Source organism: Odocoileus virginianus, chromosome 14, assembly GCF_023699985.2.
Source record: "Odocoileus virginianus isolate 20LAN1187 ecotype Illinois chromosome 14, Ovbor_1.2, whole genome shotgun sequence".
NCBI classification, from domain to species: domain Eukaryota; kingdom Metazoa; phylum Chordata; class Mammalia; order Artiodactyla; family Cervidae; genus Odocoileus; species Odocoileus virginianus.
In genome coordinates, this window is record NC_069687.1 from 23,064,648 (window position 1) to 23,079,074 (window position 14,427).

The 14,427-nt window shown below is 35.9% G+C and overlaps 1 pseudogene; it reads right to left on the reverse strand.

The window, feature by feature from the left end:
• Positions 1–12,868: 12,868 nt before the first annotated feature.
• Positions 12,869–13,396, reverse strand: LOC139038212 (nucleolar protein 56 pseudogene; annotated as a pseudogene).
• Between the last annotated feature and the right edge of the window lie 1,031 nt (positions 13,397–14,427).

Genomic DNA, 14,427 nt, shown 5'->3' on the forward strand with positions numbered 1-14,427 from the left:
AGCAGGAAATGTTTCTGTCAAGTATGTCTGCATCTGCCAAGAGTCACTGCTGTCAGCACAGCCCTTAGGACATAACAGATCCTGTACCTTCACATTTACAGAGAGAGTAACTGCATAGCGGAGGTATTAAAAACCTATTACATGATGTAAACCTGACGAACTAGAGCGTGTTTAGCTTGGAAAAGTTAGCATTTTGGCGATGTGGTAAGTCCATTCAAATATCTGAAATTATCTGTCACAGACATAGTCTTAACTGTGTTCTATAGTTCCTCCAGAGATACAGATAGAATGCGTGGGTGAAAGTTTCAGGAAGACAAATAATGGCTCAGGATAAAAAATCTTTTTCTTTATTATTAGAACTGTCCAAAAAAGGAATCAAACTACAATGGCTTTTTTAACTTGTTAGCTTGAAATAATTTTAGATTTATAGAAGAAATTGCAAAAATGTACAGAGTTGCATACATTCTTCACTTAAATTTCCTGTTAGTATCGTATATAACTCAGTATATGACCAAAAATAAAAATAATTAAATACGATTGATGTAACACTATAAAGTATACTAAAGAATTTGTTTGGAAGTCACCTACTTTTTCCACTGAATTCTTCTGTTTTGTGATTTAATTTCAGCTGTCACATTATATTCTGTTTTCATGAGTTAACGATTTTTAATATTTATTGAAGGCTTGTTACTGAAGGCTTTTTTGTTATTAAAGCTTTATTAATGTCAGCTGTTTTTCATAATAATAATTACACATTAGATAATCACAGCTATTTTGTTATAAGGTAAGATAAAATTTAAATGAAGCCATTTGGAATTTTGATTGCATATAAAAATTATTAGAAATTTTAATTAAAATTAAATTTATTAAAAAAGAATGAACTGATGTAGAGTTCTAGATGCTCTGTTTTTGATGAGATTCTAGTGATAAAGTAGCAGTAACAAAAATGTACTGATGCACAAAATTTTGCAGGAGGCTGATTACAAACCTCTGGAAATTGCATTTTTAAGTATCAATTCTATGCCCCAGCAGGATTATAAAAGAATTTAATGCTTTTACATAAATATCTAGTCAGGCCAATTATATCTCACCCAGGCAAACATAGGTAACATAGATGGGGGACAGGAAACAGGTAATGAGATGGACTTAGCCGTGGTCACAGTATATTAACCTCCAGCTTAATGCAGGTAAATTGCTAATTAATACCCTGAAGTCAAGTGGGCCTTAGGAAGCATCACTACGAACAAAGCTAGTGGAGGTGATGGCATTCCAGTTCAGCTCTCTCAAGTCCTAAAAGATGATGCTGTGAAGGTGCTGCACTCAATAGACCAGCAAATTGAAAAGCTCAGCAGTGACCACAGGACTGGAAAAGGAGAGTTTTCATTCTACTCTCAAAGAAAGGCAATGCCAAAGTATGTTCAAATTACTGCACAATTGCATTCATCTCATATTCTAGCAAGGCAATGCTCAAAATTCTCCAAGCCAGGCTTCAACAGTACATGAACCAAGAATTTCCAGGTGTTCAAGCTGGATTTATATAATGCAGAGGAGCCAGAGATCAAATTGCCAACATCTGTTGGATCATAGAAAAAACAAGAGAGTTCCAGAACAACATCTACTTCTGCTTGATTGACAATGCCAAAGCCTTTAACTCTGTGGATAACAATAAACTGTGGAAAATTCTGAAAGAGATGGGAATATCAGACTACCTGATCTGCCTCCTGAGAAATCTGTATGCAAGTCAAGAAGCAACTATTAGAACCAAACATGGAACAACAGACCAGTTCCAAATTGTGAAAGGAGCATGTCAAGGCTATATACCGTCACCTTGCTTACTTAACTTATATGCAGAGAACAACATGTGAAATGCCGGGCTGACTGAAGCACACGCTGGAATCAAGATTGCCGGGAGACATATCAATAACCCCAGAAATGCAGATGACACCACCCTTATGGCAGAAAGCGAAGAGGAACTTCAGAGCCTCTTGACAAAAGTGAAAGAGGAGAGTGAAAAAGCTGGCTTAAAACTCAGCATTCAAAAAACAAACATCATGGCATCCAGTTCCATCACTTCATGGCAAATAGTTGGGGGAACAATGGAAACAGTGACAGGTTTTATTTTCTTGGGCTCCAAACTCACTGCAGATGGTGACTGCAGCCACGAAATTAAAAGATGCTTGCTCCTTGGAAGAAAAGCTATGACAAACCTAGACAGCATATTAAAAAGTGAAAAACATTACTTTGTTGACAAAGGTTCATCTAGTCAAAGCTATGGTTTTTCTAGTAGTCATGTAAGGATATTAGAGTTGGACCATAAAGAAAGCTGAGTGCTGAAGAATTAATGCTTTTGAACTGTTGTGTTGGAGAAGACTCTTGAGAGTCCCTTGGACTGCAAGGAGATCAAACCAGCGAATCCTAAAGGAAATCAGTCCTGAGTATTAATTGGAATGACTCATGCTGAAGCTGAAGCCCCAGTACTTTGGCCACTTGATGTGAAGAACTGACTCATTGGAAAAGACCCTGATGCTGAAAAAGATTGAAGGCAGGAGGAGAGGGGATGGCAAAGGATTAGATGGTTGGATGGCATCACTGACTTAATGGACATGAGTTTGAGCAAACTCCGGGAGTGAGTGATGGACAGAGAAGCCTGGCGTGCTGCAGTCCATGGGGTCACAAAGAATTGGACACGACTGGGTGACTGAACTGAGCTGAAACGAAGCCAAATTCCCTATATTTGCTTAGTTGTTCAGTCATGTCTGACTCTTCGAGGTCCCGTGGACTGTATCCTGCCAGTGTCCCCTGTCCGTGGGATTTTTTTTTTTTTTTCCAGGCAAGAATACTGCAATGGGTTCCACTTCCTCCTCCAAGGCATCTCCCTGACCCAGGAATCAAACTCGCATCTCTCGCACTGCAGGTGGATGCTTTATTGCTGAGCCATGGCAGAAGCCCCCAAATCCCTATATTTATGCAATATTTTCAAAACTATTGCATCTCCAGATGAGTTTCATTTTGAAGAATCAGAGCTAGAAAGGAAATAAGCTGGTGAAACATGAGAAGTATTTTCATATGAATCTTCTTCTACTATACTAGCTTTTTGCAGTACAATTTGAGAAAAACCTTATATCTTTGTAGAGGGAGATGTTTGGGTTGAACTCTCAATTTCCTTCCTTTTTATAGAGGTGGAATGGTAGAGATTTGGCCTAAATGAGACTTTTGTTTTTTATATGAATGGCACAGCTTGAAGGAAATGAGTATCAGAAAACCTAGGTACTTCTCTGTTATCAAAGAAAGATACCTGGCACTTAGGAATAAAGCTTCAGATAAATTGTTCTTTCTGGTCACTTGAAGTATCAGTAGTTCTGTATTTTGACTGCATATTATGATTGTCCCAGAAATATAAAAATGTTCTGAACTAATTCATCTAGAAATGAAATACTTTATTCATGAAAAATAATGTTTTAGCAGCTTCTTAAAATGCCGGTTAATATGCAAAGTTGGAAATGGTAAATTATGACTTAAAATGACAAATTTCTGCTATTACATATAAAATAGCTATATATGAGGTAATTTAAGTAAATCCTCATTCCTGAAGATTAGGAGAAGTATAGATAGATTGCTGATTCTTATTCTGATTCTAATTTAATAGCATGTGTGCAAGTTGCTTCAGTCATGCCTGACTCTGAGATCCTATAGATTGTAGCCTGCCGAGCTTCTCTGTCCCTTCAGTTATTCAGGTAAGAATACTGGAGTGTGTTGCCCTGCCCTCCTCCATGGGATCTTCCTGACTCAGGGATTGAATCAGCATACTTTATGTCTTCTGCATTGGCAGCTGGGTTCTTTACCACTAGCACCACTTGGGAAGCCACTAATTTAATAAAGTGATGTGAAATAGATTTCAAGGTGTGCGTGTGTGTGTGTATATTTATATATGTATAAATATATACACATATACATATTTCTGTGTGTATTTTTTTTTCTCTAACATAGACCATCAGGGGGAAATGAAAGGGGTTTATGAATAATTACAAATATGATTTTGCATCATGGACTAGGACTTTTCTAGAAGAAAGAAGAATAATGTAACTAAGAATATGCATTTGAAATGAAGTAAAACCAGATTCTTAGCCCTCACTAGATTTTTATGCTTGTTGAGGTTACCTGCATGCCCACAAAGTCTCAGTTTTCATCCCTGTATAAGGAGAATTATAATTTTCAATTTACAAACTGGTTGAGAATTTTAAATCAGATTGTCCATATAAAATGTTTTTCAATTGTTTGCATTATTTATTGCTGCTTCTGTAATTCTACCTTCTAGAGTGTGACATGTGGTAAAGTCATAGGAATTTACCCCATGGCTATTTCTCAGAAGCATAGTCTCTGCTCTAGGCAAAAGAGTTTTAATGTAATTTCAGCAAATGAGAGTGACTTTCCAAAAAACAATTTGACTACGTGTATTTACAGATTGTCCCTTTTGATTCTGTTTCTTGATACATGTGCTTTCTGAAGTATTGTCGAGTTACTGACAACATGTGGCATACAAAATGGTGACATCTCTGTACGAGAATCTATACCGTCTTGGTAGGGTCAGCAGAAGAATATGGTCTTTACAATAACATCCATGTGTAGGCTCTCCATAATGAGATGAGATTTTATGAGAATTCTCATTCTGTGCTCCCAGGGGAGAGGAAGTAAGGTGGGACAAGTGTGAAGACCCTCTTGAGGTATCATTCTGGCTGCGCTCCATACCAGCTTTTTCTCCAAAGAACAGATTGATAAATGATAGGAAGAGCAGAGTCCATGATTTCCTCCAAGTTTAGGTGCAGTGAAACTTTGGAATAATGTAGAAATATGATGTTTATTTCAAGGTTGCTTGTTGAAAGGGATTAGAGTTCATGTTATCTTAAAAAGATGTAGGAATTGTAAATCATTCCATTTAGGGCGCCTATCTTCCTTTTTCTCACTTTTGTGCCTCTGCACTTAGTGAACTCTGACTTGTTACTTCTCATTCCCTTGACTACTTAATAGTTAAACCTGACTTGGAGGGTGATATCATGCTCATTAATGCTATTAATACATAACATACAGACCTGCAGAGAAGTTAAGAGGAAATTTCAATGTTTTAAATAAGTTGTTTTATATAAGATCACATCTTCACAGTTATCTTGAGTGACATTAAGAATTTCCTATTCTGGGTGAAACAGTACACCAGCCCAGGTTGGATGCATGAGACAAGTGCTCGGGCCTGGTGCACTGGGAAGACCCAGAGGTATCGGGTGGAGAGGGAGGTGGGATGGGGGACCAGGATGGGGAATACATGTAAATCCATGGCTAATTTATTTCAATGTATGACAAAAATCACTGCAATGTTGTAAAGTAATTAGCCTCCAACTAATAAAAATAAATGGGAAAAAAAAATAAAATAAAATAATTCCAAAAAAAAAAAAAAAGAATTTCCTATTCTGAAGGTTTATTAGAAAATCATTTTACATTTCATTTATGATATTAAAGGAGAGAAAAGAAAGTAGTTTTTTTTGATTAAAATATTCTTTATTCTTTATTTCTCATTGTCTATTGCAAGTTAAGTATATCCACATTTTGGGCCGTCCTTCTATCAAGACACTGGACCTATGTGTTATACAAATTAGATATCTTATGAGATATAAATATACTTCCAGTAAATTGAGTTAATAAAATAAAAAAGGGCAGTTGGTTAATATTATTGAGTGTCATTCCAGAAGATTAAAAAACTGTCTTATAATCTTAAACAGTATTAGTAATCCTCAACATTAAAGTATCAAACTCAAAATACTATAGCCTGGAACCTCACAGGCAGTCATCCAAAAAGTGTTTAGGAAATTGTTTTGGACCAGATGTCTGCCCCCCAAATGTATATGCTGAAGCCCTAATCCCCAGTGTAAGAATATTAGGAAGTGGAAGATAGTTAGGTTTAGATGAAGTTGTGAGGATAGAGTCCCCAGAAGGGAATTAATACCCTGACAAGAAAAAAATATGAGGGAAGTCTCTCTGGGATGTGAATACTCACCAAGAAGACTGTCGGAGGACAAGTGATAAGGAGAGTTCTCACCAAGAAATGCATTGGCCTGCCCCTCCAATCCTGAACTTCCCAGTCCCCAGAACGGTGAGAAATAAATGTCTGTTGTTTAAGCCAAATGTTCTATAAAATAGTTTCTTATAGCAGCATGAGCTAAAATAGGTATATAACAATTCTTAACCTTTGATTTTTTTTTTTACCAGTCATGAATTACAGAAACTTTCTCTACTGACACATTGAAATGCTTAATTTTTCTATAGGGTGAAGTACATCTTCCCCGCATCCTCAACTTTTCTCATCAATGAATCATAGGAGAAGAAAGTCAAAACTTCAACCTATGGGGCGTGTAAGTAAAATGTTTCCTTTTAACATGTTAATAGCTAAATCAAACAAAGTATATCCATGAAATGGAAACAGCCCACAAGCCAATGACATTTTGAGCTACAGCATCATCTGGAGGGCATGCTTTTATAACTTTAATTCTTTACATATCAAATTCAGTATTCAACATTTAGGTATATATAGCTTTCAAATTAAAATATGTATGTTTAGTGATACAAGATGCATATATGAATATTTATGTGTATATATGCATATGTGTTTCATGGTCTAGCATATAACAAAGAACATCAAAAATTATAACTGCTTTAGTCTGAAGTGATTGCAACAACGTATTTAAGAATATTCATACCATTGTTTCTGACATACAGAAATAAGCAACTGGAACACTTGATAAATTTGAAAAAAAAAAATCACTTACTCAAAAAAGAAAATTTGAAAAATTTTGGACTAGATTAGAAAATAAAAAATAAGAATCTCTCTAAAAGTGTAATATTTCTTTAGTTGTTCAAAGAATTATCAAAGTAACTTAAAATTAAAAAAAAGCAAAAACACTGGAAAGCTAAATAATTTCTTTTAAAGATATTAATCTGTAATGATTATGGAAAGATTTTAATTTCCATAATAAGTTTAAGAGCTTTTCGTGAAAGCATAAAGAAAAAAAAAGATCTTAAATTCAGTTTAGCACAGGCATAAAGATACACTCCAGGCGTCTGAGGAAAATCTACTTAATTTTATTGATTTTTCCTTCAGTTTAAATTCCCTGGTCACCGTAGTCTTTTGTCATTTTTATCCAGAGGTGAATAAGAGGTCAAAATTCAATTTCACTGTATCTTTTAGATTATCATTTATAATAATATCACAGGATATTGAATATCACTTGGTACCCATTTAAAGTTCCAATGCAAGAAACAAGTTTAAGAATTTTCCCTAGAAGAAACTACATTTCTCATATATTGCATGTAGTTTATATGTATTTTTAAACAGATAAAATCACATCTTAGGAAGAAAAGCAGTAGTAGTGTTTACTGTTATTAAGCTATGAGTGGGCCATTTTTAGAGAAATAATAAAACCTTCTTATTTTATTTTTCTACTTTTTGGCTGTGCCTCACAGCATGTGGGATCTTAGTTCCCTGGCCAGGGACTGAACCCTCACCCCTTGCAATGGAAGTGTGGTGTCTTAACCATTGGACCACCAGGCAAGTCCCTGTGAGTGGGTTTTTTAAAGATTAAGTAACTTTGATTTACTTTTCTAAATAATTAAAAAAAAACTGTTACATTATAGAATGATAGTAATAACTCTTCCCAAGTATGCTTCCTGACAGATTTCATAAAAGATTTTATGCTATTTCAAAAAATATTCCAAATGTTGTATATAAATGCATAAAAGAAATTTAAGAGAGGTACACACTTAGGTTTTACACCTTAAGTGCCTTTTCTCCTTGGGTTTAATTACACTGTGCTGTTCCTTACTATTTCAATCATTTTCACAGGGAAGTGGATGTAAGGATTGGCAAAAATAGACATTCCAACACACATAATAAATGTGCACAAAATAAATGTTACTTTTGTTTTGCATAGGTTTCAGCCTGGGGAACATTCATGAACACATATTTCTGTGTCTCCCTATATCTTACTTTTATGAGTAGTCTCTCTATTTGTCAGTGGTCACCAGCAAGAGTCCACAATCTCAGATTGGGGCTGGACTTTTCAGACTTGTAGGCTAGCCACATATCCAAGTAATTACAGCATAATTTTCCTATATACATATTCTCAAAAATCTCTGTTTGATGAGCTATTTTACCTAAACCCAGCATCTTGGTTCTGGGGAGAAATAAGTCCTGTGCCATTCATGTCGTATCACTACATTACCCACTCATGTGACAGGACTAGGCATTATACATACTCAGCCACACCACAGGTATATAATGAAAGTCTTAAGGATTAGGAAAAATGGGCAATAAGAAAACACAATAACAAAAACAAAACCATATTTGATTAAAGATGCATTCAAAGCACAAGATAGATCATCGATTTTATCATTGATTAGATTCCACACCATGTTTGCTGTAGTATAAAAGAAGAATATCCACAATTATCTGAAAAGCCTTTAAAAAATTCTTGCCCTTTTCCAACGACATATTTCTCTGAAGATAGATTTTTTTTTAAATGCCATTCAACCAAAATAACATGGTATAACATATTGAATGTAGAAGCAGATATGAAAATAAATCTGTCTTCAATTAAGAGAGACCAGCAATGTAAACAATGGTATTTTCACAATTTTTATAATGATATGTGTTTCAAATAAAAAACATGAAATTTATGTTACTGTAGACTGATCTTATTATGATTATTTTAATATTACTTCCCTCATAGTTCAGTTGGTAAAGAATCCACCTGCAATGCTGGAGACCTGGGTTCGATCGCTTGGTTGGGAAGATCCCCTGGAAAAGGGAAAGGCTACCCCCTCCAGTATTCTGGCGGGGAAAATTCCATTGACTGTATAGTCCATGGAGTTGCAAAGAGTCCAACATAACTGAGTGACTTTCACTTTCAATAAATATAAATATCTCAGTTTTAATTTTGGATATGGTAAATATTATTGCATATACCGCACACAATCAAAAGCTCTTTGGGGTTCTCAACCATTTTTTTTCCCATTTATTTTTATTAGTTGGAGGCTAATTACTTTACATCATTACAGTAGTTTTTGTCATACATTGAAATGAATTAGCCATGGATTTACATGTATTCCCCATCCCGGTCCCCCCTCCCACCTCCCTCTCCACCCGATCCCTCTGGGTCTTCCCAGTGCACCAGGCCCAAGCACTTGTTTAAGAATGATAAAATTTTCTGAGAAAATTTATCAAACTTCTCAAAGAAGTTTGAGAAACACTGTCATATAAGTAAAATCTTTAGATCTGGAAGCCAAAGATGGTATCTGTTTTAGTAACACAGCCTAAAATTATAGAAAGTTCTTTGCTGGATTTTCTTTTGGAATCTCTTCTTCCATTTAATCTTTTGAGGCTTGCTTTATATTTTTTGGACAATCAGTTATTCTTTTCCTCTTATCTTAATTCTGCCAATGCATGTTTCACCTTCTCTGATATATCACTCTCTCCTTTCTGACATACTGTAGCTTCCATTTTTAAAATCTTTATGTAGAATGCAGATTTATTGTTTTTGGCTAATGGCAATGTGTATTGACAATACTAATGCACCCCTAACAATATTGGTTTGTTTGTTTGTTTTTAAGTAAGAGCACTTCATATATCACTCCTTTCATTTCTTTTTTATTTTTAAATTTATATGCCTCATTTTTAAGTTATTAAGATTTATAGGAGGTAAGTTTCTTATTATTGGACCAACAATTTGAGGGAAATTTGTGTTGTAGAGAGACTAGAGCAATATTCCTAGTTGAGAGCTTTCTTATTTAAAAAAAAATTTGTGGGCTTCCCTGGTGGTTCAGTGCTAAAGAATCTGCCTGCCAATGAGGGAGACACGGGTTTGATCCCTGATCCAGGACAATACCACATACCACAGGGCAACTAAACCAATGTGTCACATCTACTGAACCTGTTCTCTGGAGCCTGGAAGCCCGCATCCCCTAGAGCCTGTGCTCTGCGACAAGAGAAGCCACTGCAATGAGGAGCCCATCCACTGCAACTAGAGAAGACTGTGTAGCTATGAAGATATAGCAAGCCAAAAATAAATAAACATTAAAAAAAAGAAGTTATAGTCTTTACTTCTCTCTAGCCGACTGACTTGAAAAATTGCTTCTTTAAAAAATTCAGTCTTTCATTTCACTTAGAGCCACATGACAGACTGTGTTCTACAAATGTGAATTATCTGTGGATCATTTGTTTCAAACTAATCTCAATTCAAGTGAATACCCATCATTTGCCTATAATCTCTGATTCTACATTCAAAAACAAGACTTAAGATCTGCAATAGGATGCAACAAAAAAAGTTCATTCTAATTTCAGCTAAAGTTTGGAAACTTAATGTAAGTTTTAAAAAGTAAAATATTTTTATGAATATAAGTGGTCATATTACATTTTATTCTTTAAAATTTGAAAAGCATTACTTTGAAAAGCTAATGCATAAAATGCATTCATCCATATTTAGAATATTAACATATAATCTCACTTTGTTCCATTTTATTTTCTATAAAATTAAACATTGTTTTAACTGCAATATTTCTTTTCTAAGGTTACAAAGCTTTTGTGTCAAAGTGTTATTGCAAGTTTATTTGTGGCATTTGGAACACTTTTTGAGATTTTAGAATATATATACATAAAATCATATATGCATAAAAGCATATACATACATAAAAGCAAATATAGAAAGAGAGAGAGACAGGTATGTTTTATATGCACATATCTACATATAATGTTCCTTTGACCTGTATGTTTGTGAATATATGGGGCTTCCCAGGTGACTCTAGTGGAAAAGAATCCACTTGCAATTACAGGAGCTGCAGGAGACAAAGGCTCGATCCCTGGGTGGGGCAGATCCCATGAAGAGGGCAAGGCAACCCACTCTAGTACTATTGCTTGGAGAACCCCATGGACAGAGGAGCCTGGCAGGCTACAGTCCATGGGGTTGCAAAGACTCAGACACGATTGAAGCAACTCAGCATGCACTAATGTATGTATATATGTATTAATTTTGTTTATAAAACATATTTTTATATCTGTATAACAGAAAGATATATATATATCTTTCTATTTCTATACATTTATTTAACTGATTATATTTGTGCTCTTCACTTGTGTTTAAACTTTACAAATTCAGATAAAAATGAAGAATTATATCATAGAGATTAGTAGAGTCTGAAATTACTCGTTAATTTTATATAGATATCTTCATTATAATTCATCAATATCTCAGTTATTTGACATTTTATTTGTGAACTTGCCAGTTATACCTATACTTTTGAACAAATACTCACATTTCTTTATTTTTCTAACAAAAACTATACAAATACTCTACCTATACCTTTTCTTTCATTAAAAATTCTTTTTTTTTATTTGATACTTCTGCAAAGCTTCTTCAAATACTCTCTGCTTTTTAATCTTTATATGGCCTTAATGATGGTTCCTTGTAATTTCCTGTCAAATGTAGAACATGTTTGGTCAGTTTTTAATAATTACGTTTCGAAGTTGTGTGTGTAATGGTCATGTCAGATACAAATAGCAAAATCCTCAAAACAAGTGGAGTCTCTGACTGCTTGAGAAACCATTAATTTGGTTGGATAACATGCTCTGCCTCCTGCCGTCTTGAAGGTCATGCTGATTTTATTGATCTGGTTTGTTATTTTTTCCCATTAACTTTCCTTTTAAAGGCAATTGTGCTGAAGAAGAAGCAGTATTCACTGACAGCTTTCAGCTCCACGTCACCCGTGGAGATCTTTAGTTCTCTAAGGTGTTTTCCTGGTTTAGGTTGCTAATGAGCTGTCTTCTTCAGGCTGATTGTCAGTTCATAACACTATGCTGATTCAACAAAGCCTTCCCTAATCGCCATCTGTGTGCATTTCTAAAGAATGGCTATCAGTTTTCTAGAATTTCCTAGTCACTAATATCTAAAGGGTTTATGATGATGTCCTTGACCTATTGGACTAGAAACCTTCCTTAGATAAACTAAGATATGAGGTATCTATCATGGCTTTCTGAACATTTTGTTGACTCTTTGTACATGAACATGTAAAAATAATTGATTAAAATCAATCTTATATTGCCCTTTTATAAACTCTCAAAGTAAAGAAAGAATATTTTGTTGCTATATTCATATAATTCTCAAGGGATGATCAGCTAACATAACACATAGTTTATAGCCTGATACAAATAAGGTATTAATTTTAGTTATTAGAATATAATTTGTACACAAGAGAGCCAATTTCATGTCTGTTCATTAGAAATTCTTTGTGTCAAAGATGTGAAAATTTCTTCAAACTGGGTTAAACAATGAAGGACATTTATGAATCAAACTACATCCAGTCTTAAGGATATTCCACTACAGTTTCTTTGTAGTTGTCTTGACTCTGTCCTTTCTTGTGTGCTGGCTTTCATTCTAGTAACTGGTCCAGCTTATGAATGCTGTCCATATTCGATTGTACAACCTAAATCTCATGCTCATCTCTGCACTGCTCATTCAAAGAGAAAGGGTGAGTGGGTTGGGACTGACTTAACCTAGCTGATATATGGATTTAACTTGCCTGAAACTACACAGAATTTAATCTGAAAGCAAGAGTATTGGAGAATATCTCAACATTGCCATGGCTGAGCCACTCAAGCATTCAGTGGGAAGGAAGATGGGGTACTTCTCAGGTTTTTCCCACTATCTCCACCTGATTCTCACTCATTCTCCCATCTTTTTTTTTTTTTGTTTCTTTGTTTTTATTTTTATTGGGCTTTAGGGGATGGGATGGGGAATACCTCTGTAAGTTATGTCCCACTAGGAAGATGTCCATTCTAACTTTCCTGGGATAGCTTTCGGAGCTTTTTCTTTTTCTTGGAGCCACTGCTCTTGCTGGCAGCAGCCTCTTCAGGTCCACTGCTGAGTGGCTCCTCCTTGGACAATTTCCGCTTTTTCTTGGGGACCCTCTTGTTTTCTGACTCATCAGGGTCAGTAACTGTTTCCTCTTTGGGAAAAGATTTCTTCCTCTTGGGAAGACTTCCAGTACCAGCTGTCTCTTCAAGATCACTACTAACTAGCTCTTCCTTGGAAAAAGATTTCTTTTCTTTGGGTTTGGAAAAAGAGACAGATGGGTCTTCCATTCCATTCTCCTGAAGAGCCTCCTGGGGCTTTTGCTTTTTCTTCTTTTTGGGTCTTTCACTTGTCTCCTCACACTCCTCCGGGGCACTGCTATTTTCTGAAGAAGCCAGGGCAATCGCAGCCAGCCTTTTCTTTTCCTTCTTCAAGCATTTCTTCTCCTGTTTCTCGAGCTTCCTAGTAATCTCAGCAGCCGCTTCCTCTGCCTGAACCATTGCCTCCTTCATGACATCCAGATTCTTTCGGGGAATCTCCCATCTTTTTTATGTGAATCTGCCTGTACAGGGGTAAACACATTTTACATGACTCTCTGTGCCTTCTGAACGACAAATGTCTAAACACAAGCTCTGTGTCTTATAGGGTCTGGGGGACAATTTATGTGCAAACATATATGCTGGCATGCATGATACAATAATTTTGTGTATTAACTTAACAGAAACACATGATGCCCAGATAACTGGTTACAAAGTTTCTGCAGAAATGTGGACACAGATGGGAAGATCCCCTTTCCTTCTCCAGGGGATCTTCCTGACCCAGGAATTGAACCCAGATCTCCTGCTTTGCAGACAGATTCTTTACTGACTGTGCTTCAAGGGAAGCCCAGGAGAAGGGGAGGTTGGGACAAATTGAGAGAGTAGCATTGACATGTACACACCACCATGTGTAAACTACATAACTAGCGGGAATTTGCTCTATGGCACAAGGAGCTCAGCTTGGTGTTCTGTGATGACCTAAAGGTGTGGGAGGGGAGGTGTGGAGTAGGAGGGAAGCTCAATAAGAAGGGGATACATGTACACATGTAGCAGATTCATTTTGTTGTACAACAGAAATGAAGATAGCATTGTAAAGAAATTGTATTTAATAATAAAACAAAATAATTAAAAATAAATTTCTCTGTGTGGCTGCCTGTTTTGAGATGTTAGCATTTGCCTTGGGGGACTGCATAAAACTGATGGCTTTTCCCAATGTGGGTGGGCATCATGTTCTATAAATCTGTTCTACGTAGCTCCATGTGGTCCTAAATAGAACAGAAAGGCAGAGGAAGGTCCAGTGGCACTCTTCGCCTGACTTTGTGAACTGAAACACTGATCAATTGTCTTCTGTTTTCTATGCTACTGCTTCTCAGGATTTCAGACTCACTGGAATCTTTAACCATTTCCTTTCTAGCCTTCAGGTCTTCAAGCCACAGCACAGCCTCCAGCTTGCAGATGGCAGATTGTGGGACTTGGCATCCACAATTGCGTGAACCACATCTTAT